This window comes from Hypanus sabinus, assembly GCF_030144855.1.
Source record: "Hypanus sabinus isolate sHypSab1 chromosome X1 unlocalized genomic scaffold, sHypSab1.hap1 SUPER_X1_unloc_4, whole genome shotgun sequence".
Classification (NCBI taxonomy): Eukaryota; Metazoa; Chordata; class Chondrichthyes; order Myliobatiformes; family Dasyatidae; genus Hypanus; species Hypanus sabinus.
Window position 1 is genome coordinate 1,261,755 of NW_026778973.1, and position 13,636 is coordinate 1,275,390.

Consider the following 13,636-nt stretch of genomic DNA (forward strand, 5'->3'; position numbering starts at 1 on the left):
GATCATTGGATCCACTACGAAAAGTTATTACCAATCCCTGGATACACTGACAGAATTATAACCCATTCCTGGATCCATTGCTAGCATTTATTACCCATCCCTTCATCCACTGTCAACATTTATTACCCATCCCTGGATCCACTACGAAAAGTTATTACCCATCCCTGGATCCACTGTCAGCATTTATTACCCATCACTTCATCCACTGCCAGCATTTATTACCCATCCCTGGATCCACTGCCAGCATTTATTACCCATCCCTGGATCCACTGTCAGCATTTATTACCCATCCCTGGATCCACTGCCAGTATTTATTACCAATCCCTGGATCCATTGCCAGCATTTATTACCAATCCCTGGATCCATTGCCAGCATTTATTACCCATCCCTGGATCCATTGCTAGCATTTATTACACATCCCTGGAACCACTGCCAGAATTTATTCTCCATCCCTGGATCCACTGCCAGCATTTATTACCCATCCCTTCATCCACTGCCAGCGTTTATTACCGATCATTGGATCCACTACGAAAAGTTATTACCAATCCCTGGATACACTGACAGAATTATAACCCATTCCTGGATCCATTGCTAGCATTTATTACCCATCCCTTCATCCACTATCAACATTTATTACCCATCCCTGGATCCACTACGAAAAGTTATTACCCATCCCTGGATCCACTGTCAGCATTTATTACCCATCACTTCATCCACTGCCAGCATTTATTACCCATCCCTGGATCCACTGCCAGCATTTATTACCCATCCCTGGATCCACTGTCAGCATTTATTACCCATCCCTGGATCCACTGCCAGTATTTATTACCAATCCCTGGATCCATTGCCAGCATTTATTACCAATCCCTGGATCCATTGCCAGCATTTACTACCCATCCCTGGATCCATTGCTAGCATTTATTACTCATCCCTGGAACCACTGCCAGAATTTATTCTCCATCCCTGGATCCATTGCTAGCATTTATTACCCATCCCTTCATCCACAGTCAGCATTTATTACCCATCCCTGAATCCACTGCAAGCATTTATTACCCATCCCTTCATCCACAGTCAGCATTTATTGCCCATCACTGGATCCACTACCAGCATGTATTACACATCCCTGGATCCAGTGCCAGCATTTATTACCAATCCCTGGATCCACTGCCAGCATGTATTACACATCCCTGGATCCAGTGCCAGCATTTATTACCCATCCCTTCATCCACAGTCAACATTTATTACCCATCCCTGAATCCACTGCCAGCATTTATTACCCATCCCTGGATCCAATGCCAACATTTATTACCCATCCCTGAATCCATTGCTTGCATTTATTACCCATCCCTTCATCCACTGTCAGCATTTATTACCCATCCCTGGATCCCGTGCCAGCATTTATTACTCATCCCTGGATCCACTACCAGCATTTATTGCCCATCCCTGGATCCATTGCCAGCATGTATTACACATCCCTGGAACCAGTGCCAGCATTTATTACCCATCCCTGGATCCACTGCCAGCATTTATTACCCATCCCTGGATCCACTGTCAGCATTTATAACCCATCCCTCCATCCACTGCCAGAATTATAACACATCCCTGGATCCACTGCCAGCGTCTATTACCCATCCCTTCATCCACTGCCAGCGTTTATTACGCATCCCTGGATCCATTTCTAGCATTTATTACCCATACCTGGATCCATTGCCAGCATTTATTACCCATCCCTTCATCCACTGTCAGCATTTATTACCCGTCCCTGGATCCATTGCCAGCATGTATTACACATCCCTGGAACCAGTGCCAGCATTTATTACCCATCCCTGGATCCACTGCCAGCATTTATTACCCATCCCTGGATCCACTGTCAGCATTTATTACCCATCCCTGGATCCACTGCCAGTATTTATTACCAATCCCTGGATCCATTGCCAGCATTTATTACCAATCCCTGGATCCATTGCCAGCATTTATTACCCATCCCTGGATCCATTGCTAGCATTTATTACTCATCCCTGGAACCACTGCCAGAATTTATTCTCCATCCCTGGATCCATTGCTAGCATTTATTACCCATCCCTGGATCCACTGTCAGCATTTATTACCCTTCCCTGGATCCATTGCTAGCATTTATTACAAATCCCTGGATCCACTACCAGCATTTATTACCCATCCCTGGATCCAATGCCAACATTTATTTCCCATCCCTGAATCCATTGCTAGCATTTATTACCCATCCCTTCATCCACAGTCAGCATTTATTACCCATCCCTGAATTCACTGCAAGCATTTATTACCCATCCCTTCATCCACAGTCAGCATTTATTGCCCATCACTGGATCCACTGCCAGCATGTATTACACATCCCTGGATCCAGTGCCAGCATTTATTACCAATCCCTGGATCCACTGCCAGCATGTATTACACATCCCTGGATCCAGTGCCAGCATTTATTACCCATCGCTTCATCCACAGTCAACATTTATTACCCATCCCTGAATCCACTGCCAGCATTTATTACCCATCCCTGGATCCAATGCCAACATTTATTACCCATCCCTGAATCCATTGCTTGCATTTATTACCCATCCCTTCATCCACTGTCAGCATTTATTACCCATCCCTGGATCCCGTGCCAGCATTTATTACTCATCCCTGGATCCTCTACCAGCATTTATTACCAATCCCTGGATCCACTGCCAGCATGTATTACACATCCCTGGATCCAGTGCCAACATTTATTACCCATCCCTCCATCCACTGCCAGAATTATAACCCACCCCTGGATCCACTACCAGCATGTATTACACATCCCTGGATCCAGTGCCAGCATTTATTACCCATCCCTGGATCTACTGCCAGCATTTATTACCCATCCCTGGATCCACATTCAGCATTTATTACCCATCCCTTCATCCACTGCTAGCATTTATTACCCATCCCTGGATCCACTGCCAGCATTTAGTAACAATCCCTGGATCCACTGTCAGCATTTATTACCCATCCCTTCATCCACTGCCAGCGTTTATTACCGATCATTGGATCCACTGCCAGAATTATAACCCATTCCTGGATCCATTGCTAGCATTTATTACCCATCCCTTCATCCACTGTCAGCATTTATTACCCATCCCTGGATCCACTACGAAAAGTTATTACCCATCCCTGGATCCACTGTCAGCATTTATTACCCATCCCTTCATCCACTGCCAGCATTTATTACCCATCCCTGGATCCACTGTCAGCATTTATTACACATCCCTTCATCCACTGCCAGCGTTTATTACCCATCATTAGATCCACTACGAAAAGTTATTACCAATCCCTGGATCCATTGCCAGAATTATAACCCATTCCTGGATCAAATGCCAGCATTTATTACACATCCCTGGATCCATTGCCAGAATTATAACCCATTCCTGGATCCACTGCCAGCATTTATTACCAATCCCTGGATCCACATTCAACATTTATTACCCATCCCTTCATCAACTGCCAGCATTTATTACCCATCCCTGGATCCACTGCCAGCATTTATTACCCATCCCTGGATCCACTGTCAGCATTTATTACCCATCCCTGGATCCACTGCCAGCATTTATTACCCATCCCTGGATCCACTGTCAGCATTTATTACCCATCCCTCCATCCACTGCCAGCGTTTATTACCGATCATTGGATCCACTACGAAAAGTTATTACCAATCCCTGGATCCACTGACAGAATTATAACCCATTCCTGGATCCATTGCTAGCATTTATTACCCATCCCTTCATCCACTGTCAGCATTTATTACCCATCCCTGGATCCACTACGAAAAGTTATTACCCATCCCTGGATCCACTGTCAGCATTTATTACCCATCACTTCATCCACTGCCAGCATTTATTACCCATCCCTGGATCCACTGCCAGCATTTATTACCCATCCCTGGATCCACTGTCAGCATTTATTACCCATCACTTCATCCACTGCCAGCATTTATTACCCATCCCTGGATCCACTGCCAGCATTTATTACCCATCACTTCATCCACTGCCAGCATTTATTACCCATCACTTCATCCACTGCCGGCATTTATTACCCATCCCTGGATCCACTGCCAGCATTTATTACCCATCCCTGGATCCACTGTCAGCATTTATTACCCATTCCTTCATCCACTGCCAGCATTTATTACCCATCCCTTCATCCATTGCCAGCATTTATTACCCATCCCTGGATCCACTGTCAGCATTTATTACCCATCCCTTCATCCACTGCCAGCGTTTATTACCCATCATTGGATCCACTACGAAAAGTTATTACCAATCCCTGGATCCATTGCCAGAATTATAACCCATTTCTGGATCCACTGCCAGCATTTATTACACATCCCTGGATCCACTGCCAGCACTTATTACACATCCCTTCATCCACTGCCAGCGTTTATTACCCATCCCCGGATCCATTGCTAGCATTTATTACCCATCCCTTCATCCACTGTCAGCGTTTATTACCCATCCCCGGATCCATTGCTAGCATTTATTACCCATCCCTTCATCCACTGTCAGCATTTATTACCCATCCCTGGATCCACTACCAGCATTTATTACCCATTCCTGGATCCATTGCCAGCATTTATTACCCATCCCTGGATGCACTGTCAGCATTTATTACCCATCCCTCCATCCACTGCCAGAATTATAACCCATCCCTTGATCCACTGCCAGCATTTATAACCCATCCCTGGATCCACTGCCAGAATTATAACACATCCCTGGATCCATTGCTAGCATTTGTTACCAATCCCTGGATCCACTGTCAGCATTTATTACCCTTCCCTGGATCCATTGCCAGCATTTATTACAAATCCCTGGATCCACAACAAGCCTTTATTACCTATCCCTGGGTTCATTGCCAGACATTCATTACCCATCCCTGGATCCATTGGTTGCATTTATTATCCATCCCTGGATCCACAGTCAGCATTTATTACCCATCCCTGAATCCACAGTCAGCATTTATTACCCATCCCTGAATCCACTGCCAGCATTTGTTACCCATCCCTGGATGCACTGTCAGCATTTATAACCCATCCCTCCATCCACTGCCAGAATTATAACACATCCCTGGATCCACTGCCAGCGTCTATTACCCATCCCTTCATCCACTGCCAGCGTTTATTACGCATCCCTGGATCCATTTCTAGCATTTATTACCCATCCCTGGATCCATTGCCAGCATTTATTACCCATCCCTGGATCCACTGCCAGCATTTATTACCCATCCCTGGATCCACTGCCAGCATTTATCACCTATCCCTGGATCCACTTCCAGCATTTATTACCCATCCCTGGATCCACTGCCAGAATTATAACCCATCCCTGGATCCACTGCCAGCATTTATTACCCATCCCTTCATCCACTGCCAGCATTTATCACCTATCCCTGGATCCACTGCCAGAATTATAACCCATCCCTGGATCCACTTCCAGCATTTATCACCTATCCCTGAGTTCATTGCCAGACATTCATTACCCATCCCTGGATCCATTGCTAGCATTTATTACCCATCCCTGAATACACTGCCAGCATTTATTACCCATCCCTGGATACAATGTCAACATTTATTACCCATCCCTGAATCCATTGCTAGCATTTATTACCCATCCCTTCATCCACAGTCAGCATTTATTACCCATCCCTGGATCCAATGCCAACATTTATTACCCATCCCTGAATCCATTGCTAACATTTATTACCCATCCCTTCATCCACAGTCAGCATTTATTACCCATCTCTGAATCCACTGCCAGCATTTATTACCCATCCCTGGATCCAGTGCCAGCATTTATTACTCATCCCTGGATCCACTACCAGCATCTATTGCCCATCCCTGGATCCACTGCCAGCATGTATTACACATCCCTGGATCCAGTGCCAGCATTTATTACCAATCCCTGGATCCACTGCCAGCATGTATTATACATCCCTGGATCCAGTGCCAGCATTTATTACCCATCCCTTCATCCACAGTCAGCATTTATTACCAATCCCTGGATCCAATGCCAACATTTATTACCCATCAACGAATCCATTGCTAGCATTTATTACCCATCCCTTCATCCACTGTCAGCATTTATTACCCATCCCTGGATCCAGTGCCAGCATTTATTACTCATCCCTGGATCCACTACCAGCATTTATTGCCCATCCCTGGATCCACTGCCAGCATTTATTACCCATCCCTTGACACACTGCCAGCATTTATTACCCATTCCTTGACACACTGCCAGCATTTATTACCCATCCGTTCATCCACTGCCAGCATTTATTACCCATCCCTGGATCCACTGCCAGAATTATAACCCATTCCTGGATCCACTGCCAGCATTTATTACTCATCCCTGGATCCACTACCAGCATGTATTACACATCCCTGGATGCAGTGCCAGCATTTATTACCCATCCCTGGATCCACTGCCAGCATTAATTACCCATCCCTGGATCCATTGCTAGCATTTATTACCCATCCCTGAATCCACTGCAAGCATTTATTACCCATCCCTGGATACAATGTCAACATTTATTACCCATCCCTGAATCCATTGCTAGCATTTATTACCCATCCCTTCATCCACAGTCAGCATTTATTACCCATCCCTGGATCTAATGCCAACATTTATTACCCATCCCTGAATCCATTGCTAACATTTATTACCCATCCCTTCATCCACAGTCAGCATTTATTACCCATCTCTGAATCCACTGCCAGCATTTATTACCCATCCCTGGATCCAGTGCCAGCATTTATTACTCATCCCTGGATCCAGTGCCAGCATTTATTACCAATCCCTGGATCCACTGCCAGCATGTATTATACATCCCTGGATCCAGTGCCAGCATTTATTACCCATCCCTTCATCCACAGTCAGCATTTATTACCAATCCCTGGATCCAATGCCAACATTTATTACCCATCACCGAATCCATTGCTAGCATTTATTACCCATCCCTTCATCCACTGTCAGCATTAATTACCCATCCCTGGATCCACTACCAGCATTTATTGCCCATCCCTGGATCCATTGCCAGCATTTATTACCCATCCCTTGACACACTGCCAGCATTTATTACCCATCCCTTGACACACTGCCAGCATTTATTACCCATCCGTTCATCCACTGCCAGCATTTATTACCCATCCCTGGATCCACTGCCAGAATTATAACCCATTCCTGGATCCACTGCCAGCATTTATTACTCATCCCTGGATCCACTACCAGCATGTATTACACATCCCTGGATCCAATGCCAACATTTATGACCCATCTCTGAATCCATTGCTAGCATTTATTACCCATCCCTTCATCCACAGTCAGCATTTATTACCCATCCCTGAAACCACTGCCAGCATTTATTACCCATCCCAGGATCCAATTCCAACATTTATGACCCATCCCTGAATCCATTGCTAGCATTTATTACCCATCCCTTCATACATTGTCAGCATTTATTACCCATCCCTGGATCCATTGCTAGCATTTATTACCAATCCCTGGATCCACTACCAGCATTTATTACCTATCCCTGGGTTCATTGCCAGACATTCATTACCCATCCCTGGATCCATCGCCAGCATTTATCACCTATCCCTGGATCCATTGCCAGCATCTATTACCCATCCCTGGATGCACTGTCAGCATTTATAACCCATCCCTCCATCCACTGCCAGAATTATAACCCAACCCAGGACCCACTGCCAGAATTATAACCCATGCCTGGATCCACTGCCAGAATTGTAACCCATGCCTGGATCCACTGCCAGCATTTATTACCCATCCCTGGATCCACTACCAGCATTTATTACCCATCCCTGGATCCACTACGAACAGTTATTACCCATCCCTTGATCCACTGCTAGCATTTATTACCCATCTCTGGATCCACTACCAGCATTTATTACCAATCCCTTCATCCACTGTCAGCATTTATTACCCATCCCTGGATCCATTGCTAGCTTTTATTACCCATCCCTTCATCCACTGTCAACATTTATTACCCATCCCTGGATCCATTGCCAGCATTTATTACCCATCATTGGATCCACTGCCAGCATTTATTACCCATCCCTTCATCCATAGCAGCATTTATTACCCATCCCTGGATCCACTGCTAGCATTTATTACCTATCACTGGATCCACTGCCAGCATTTATTACCCATCCCTTCATCCATACCAGCATTTATTACCCATCCCTTCATCCATACCAGCATTTATTACCTATCCCTGGATCCATTGCTAGCATTTATTACCCATCCCTGGATCCACTACCAGCATTTATTACCCATCCCTGAATCCATTGCTCGCATTTATTACCCATCCCTTCATCCACTACCAGCATTTATTACCCATCCCTGAATCCATTGCTCGCATTTATTACCCATCCCTTCATCCACTGTCAGCATTTATTAACCATCCCTGGATCCAGTGCCAGCATTTATTACTCATCCCTGGATCCACTACCAGCATTTATTGCCCATCCCTGGATCCACTGCCAGCATTTATTACCCATCCCTTGACACACTGCCTGCATTTATTACCCATCCCTTGACACACTGCCAGCATTTATTACCCATCCCTTCATCCACTGCCAGCATTTATTACTCATCCCTGGATCCACTACCAGCATGTATTACACATCCCTGGATGCAGTGCCAGCATTTATTACCCATCCCTGGATCCACTGCCAGCATTTATTACCCATCCCTGGATCCATTGCTAGCATTTATTACCCATCCCTGGATCCACTGCCAGCATTTATTACCCATCCCTGGATCCAATGCCAACATTTATTTCCCATCCCTGAATCCACTGCCAGCATTTATTACCCATCCCTGGATCCACTGTCAGCATTTATTACCCATCCCTGGATCCACTGCCAGCATTTATTACCCATCCCTGGATCCACTGTCAGCATTTATTACCCATCCCTCCATCCACTGCCAGCGTTTATTACCGATCATTGGATCCACTACGAAAAGTTATTACCAATCCCTGGATCCACTGACAGAATTATAACCCATTCCTGGATCCATTGCTAGCATTTATTACCCATCCCTTCATCCACTGTCAGCATTTATTACCCATCCCTGGATCCACTACGAAAAGTTATTACCCATCCCTGGATCCACTGTCAGCATTTATTACCCATCCCTTCATCCACTGCCAGCATTTATTACCCATCCCTGGATCCACTGTCAGCATTTATTACCCATCCCTGGATCCACTGTCAGCATTTATTACCCATCACTTCATCCACTGCCAGCATTTATTACCCATCCCTGGATCCACTGCCAGCATTTATTACCCATCACTTCATCCACTGCCAGCATTTATTACCCATCACTTCATCCACTGCCGGCATTTATTACCCATCCCTAGATCCACTGCCAGCATTTATTACCCATCCCTGGATCCACTGTCAGCATTTATTACCCATCCCTTCATCCACTGCCAGCATTTATTACCCATCCCTTCATCCATTGCCAGCATTTATTACCCATCCCTGGATCCACTGTCAGCATATATTACCCATCCCTTCATCCACTGCCAGCGTTTATTACCCATCATTGGATCCACTACGAAAAGTTATTACCAATCCCTGGATCCATTGCCAGAATTATAACCCATTTCTGGATCCACTGCCAGCATTTATTACACATCCCTGGATCCACTGCCAGCACTTATTACACATCCCTTCATCCACTGCCAGCGTTTATTACCCATCCCCGGATCCATTGCTAGCATTTATTACCCATCCCTTCATCCACTGTCAGCGTTTATTACCCATCCCCGGATCCATTGCTAGCATTTATTACCCATCCCTTCATCCACTGTCAGCATTTATTACCCATCCCTGGATCCACTACCAGCATTTATTACCCATTCCTGGATCCATTGCCAGCATTTATTACCCATCCCTGGATGCACTGTCAGCATTTATTACCCATCCCTCCATCCACTGCCAGAATTATAACCCATCCCTTGATCCACTGCCAGCATTTATAACCCATCCCTGGATCCACTGCCAGAATTATAACACATCCCTGGATCCATTGCTAGCATTTGTTACCAATCCCTGGATCCACTGTCAGCATTTATTACCCTTCCCTGGATCCATTGCCAGCATTTATTACAAATCCCTGGATCCACAACAAGCCTTTATTACCTATCCCTGGGTTCATTGCCAGACATTCATTACCCATCCCTGGATCCATTGCTAGCATTTATTATCCATCCCTGGATCCACAGTCAGCATTTATTACCCATCCCTGAATCCACAGTCAGCATTTATTACCCATCCCTGAATCCACTGCCAGCATTTGTTACCCATACCTGGATGCACTGTCAGCATTTATAACCCATCCCTCCATCCACTGCCAGAATTATAACACATCCCTGGATCCACTGCCAGCGTCTATTACCCATCCCTTCATCCACTGCCAGCGTTTATTACGCATCCCTGGATCCATTTCTAGCATTTATTACCCATCCCTGGATCCATTGCCAGCATTTATTACCCATCCCTTCATCCACTGTCAGCATTTATTACCCGTCCCTGGATCCATTGCCAGCATGTATTACACATCCCTGGAACCAGTGCCAGCATTTATTACCCATCCCTGGATCCACTGCCAGTATTTATTACCAATCCCTGGATCCATTGCCAGCATTTATTACCAATCCCTGGATCCATTGCCAGCATTTATTACCCATCCCTGGATCCATTGCTAGCATTTATTACTCATCCCTGGAACCACTGCCAGAATTTATTCTCCATCCCTGGATCCATTGCTAGCATTTGTTACCAATCCCTGGATCCACTGTCAGCATTTATTACCCATCCCTGGATCCACTGCCCGTATTTATTACCAATCCCTGGATCCATTGCCAGCATTTATTACCAATCCCTGGATCCATTGCCAGCATTTATTACCCATCCCTGGATCCATTGCTAGCATTTATTACTCATCCCTGGAACCACTGCCAGAATTTATTCTCCATCCCTGGATCCATTGCTAGCATTTATTACCCATCCCTGGATCCACTGTCAGCATTTATTACCCTTCCCTGGATCCATTGCTAGCATTTATTACAAATCCCTGGATCCACTACCAGCATTTATTACCCATCCCTGGATCCAATGCCAACATTTATTTCCCATCCCTGAATCCATTGCTAGCATTTATTACCCATCCCTTCATCCACAGTCAGCATTTATTACCCATCCCTGAATTCACTGCAAGCATTTATTACCCATCCCTTCATCCACAGTCAGCATTTATTGCCCATCACTGGATCCACTGCCAGCATGTATTACACATCCCTGGATCCAGTGCCAGCATTTATTACCAATCCCTGGATCCACTGCCAGCATGTATTACACATCCCTGGATCCAGTGCCAGCATTTATTACCCATCCCTTCATCCACAGTCAACATTTATTACCCATCCCTGAATCCACTGCCAGCATTTATTACCCATCCCTGGATCCAATGCCAACATTTATTACCCATCCCTGAATCCATTGCTTGCATTTATTACCCATCCCTTCATCCACTGTCAGCATTTATTACCCATCCCTGGATCCCGTGCCAGCATTTATTACTCATCCCTGGATCCTCTACCAGCATTTATTGCCCATCCCTGGATCCACTGCCAGCATGTATTACACATCCCTGGATCCAGTGCGAGCATTTATTACCAATCCCTGGATCCACTGCCAGCATGTATTACACATCCCTGGATCCAGTGCCAACATTTATTACCCATCCCTCCATCCACTGCCAGAATTATAACCCACCCCTGGATCCACTACCAGCATGTATTACACATCCCTGGATCCAGTGCCAGCATTTATTACCCATCCCTGGATCTACTGCCAGCATTTATTACCCATCCCTGGATCCACATTCAGCATTTATTACCCATCCCTTCATCCACTGCTAGCATTTATTACCCATCCCTGGATCCACTGCCAGCATTTAGTAACAATCCCTGGATCCACTGTCAGCATTTATTACCCATCCCTTCATCCACTGCCAGCGTTTATTACCGATCATTGGATCCACTGCCAGAATTATAACCCATTCCTGGATCCATTGCTAGCATTTATTACCCATCCCTTCATCCACTGTCAGCATTTATTACCCATCCCTGGATCCACTACGAAAAGTTATTACCCATCCCTGGATCCACTGTCAGCATTTATTACCCATCCCTTCATCCACTGCCAGCATTTATTACCCATCCCTGGATCCACTGCCAGCATTTATTACCCATCCCTGGATCCACTGTCAGCATTTATTACACATCCCTTCATCCACTGCCAGCGTTTATTACCCATCATTAGATCCACTACGAAAAGTTATTACCAATCCCTGGATCCATTGCCAGAATTATAACCCATTCCTGGATCAAATGCCAGCATTTATTACACATCCCTGGATCCATTGCCAGAATTATAACCCATTCCTGGATCCACTGCCAGCATTTATTACCAATCCCTGGATCCACATTCAACATTTATTACCCATCCCTTCATCAACTGCCAGCATTTATTACCCATCCCTGGATCCACTGCCAGCATTTATTACCCATCCCTGGATCCACTGTCAGCATTTATTACCCATCCCTGGATCCACTGCCAGCATTTATTACCCATCCCTGGATCCACTGTCAGCATTTATTACCCATCCCTCCATCCACTGCCAGCGTTTATTACCGATCATTGGATCCACTACGAAAAGTTATTACCAATCCCTGGATCCACTGACAGAATTATAACCCATTCCTGGATCCATTGCTAGCATTTATTACCCATCCCTTCATCCACTGTCAGCATTTATTACCCATCCCTGGATCCACTACGAAAAGTTATTACCCATCCCTGGATCCACTGTCAGCATTTATTACCCATCACTTCATCCACTGCCAGCATTTATTACCCATCCCTGGATCCACTGCCAGCATTTATTACCCATCCCTGGATCCACTGTCAGCATTTATTACCCATCACTTCATCCACTGCCAGCATTTATTACCCATCCCTGGATCCACTGCCAGCATTTATTACCCATCACTTCATCCACTGCCAGCATTTATTACCCATCACTTCATCCACTGCCGGCATTTATTACCCATCCCTGGATCCACTGCCAGCATTTATTACCCATCCCTGGATCCACTGTCAGCATTTATTACCCATCCCTTCATCCACTGCCAGCATTTATTACCCATCCCTTCATCCATTGCCAGCATTTATTACCCATCCCTGGATCCACTGTCAGCATTTATTACCCATCCCTTCATCCACTGCCAGCGTTTATTACCCATCATTGGATCCACTACGAAAAGTTATTACCAATCCCTGGATCCATTGCCAGAATTATAACCCATTTCTGGATCCACTGCCAGCATTTATTACACATCCCTGGATCCACTGCCAGCACTTATTACACATCCCTTCATCCACTGCCAGCGTTTATTACCCATCCCCGGATCCATTGCTAGCATTTATTACCCATCCCTTCATCCACTGTCAGCGTTTATTACCCATCCCCGGATCCATTGCTAGCATTTATTACCC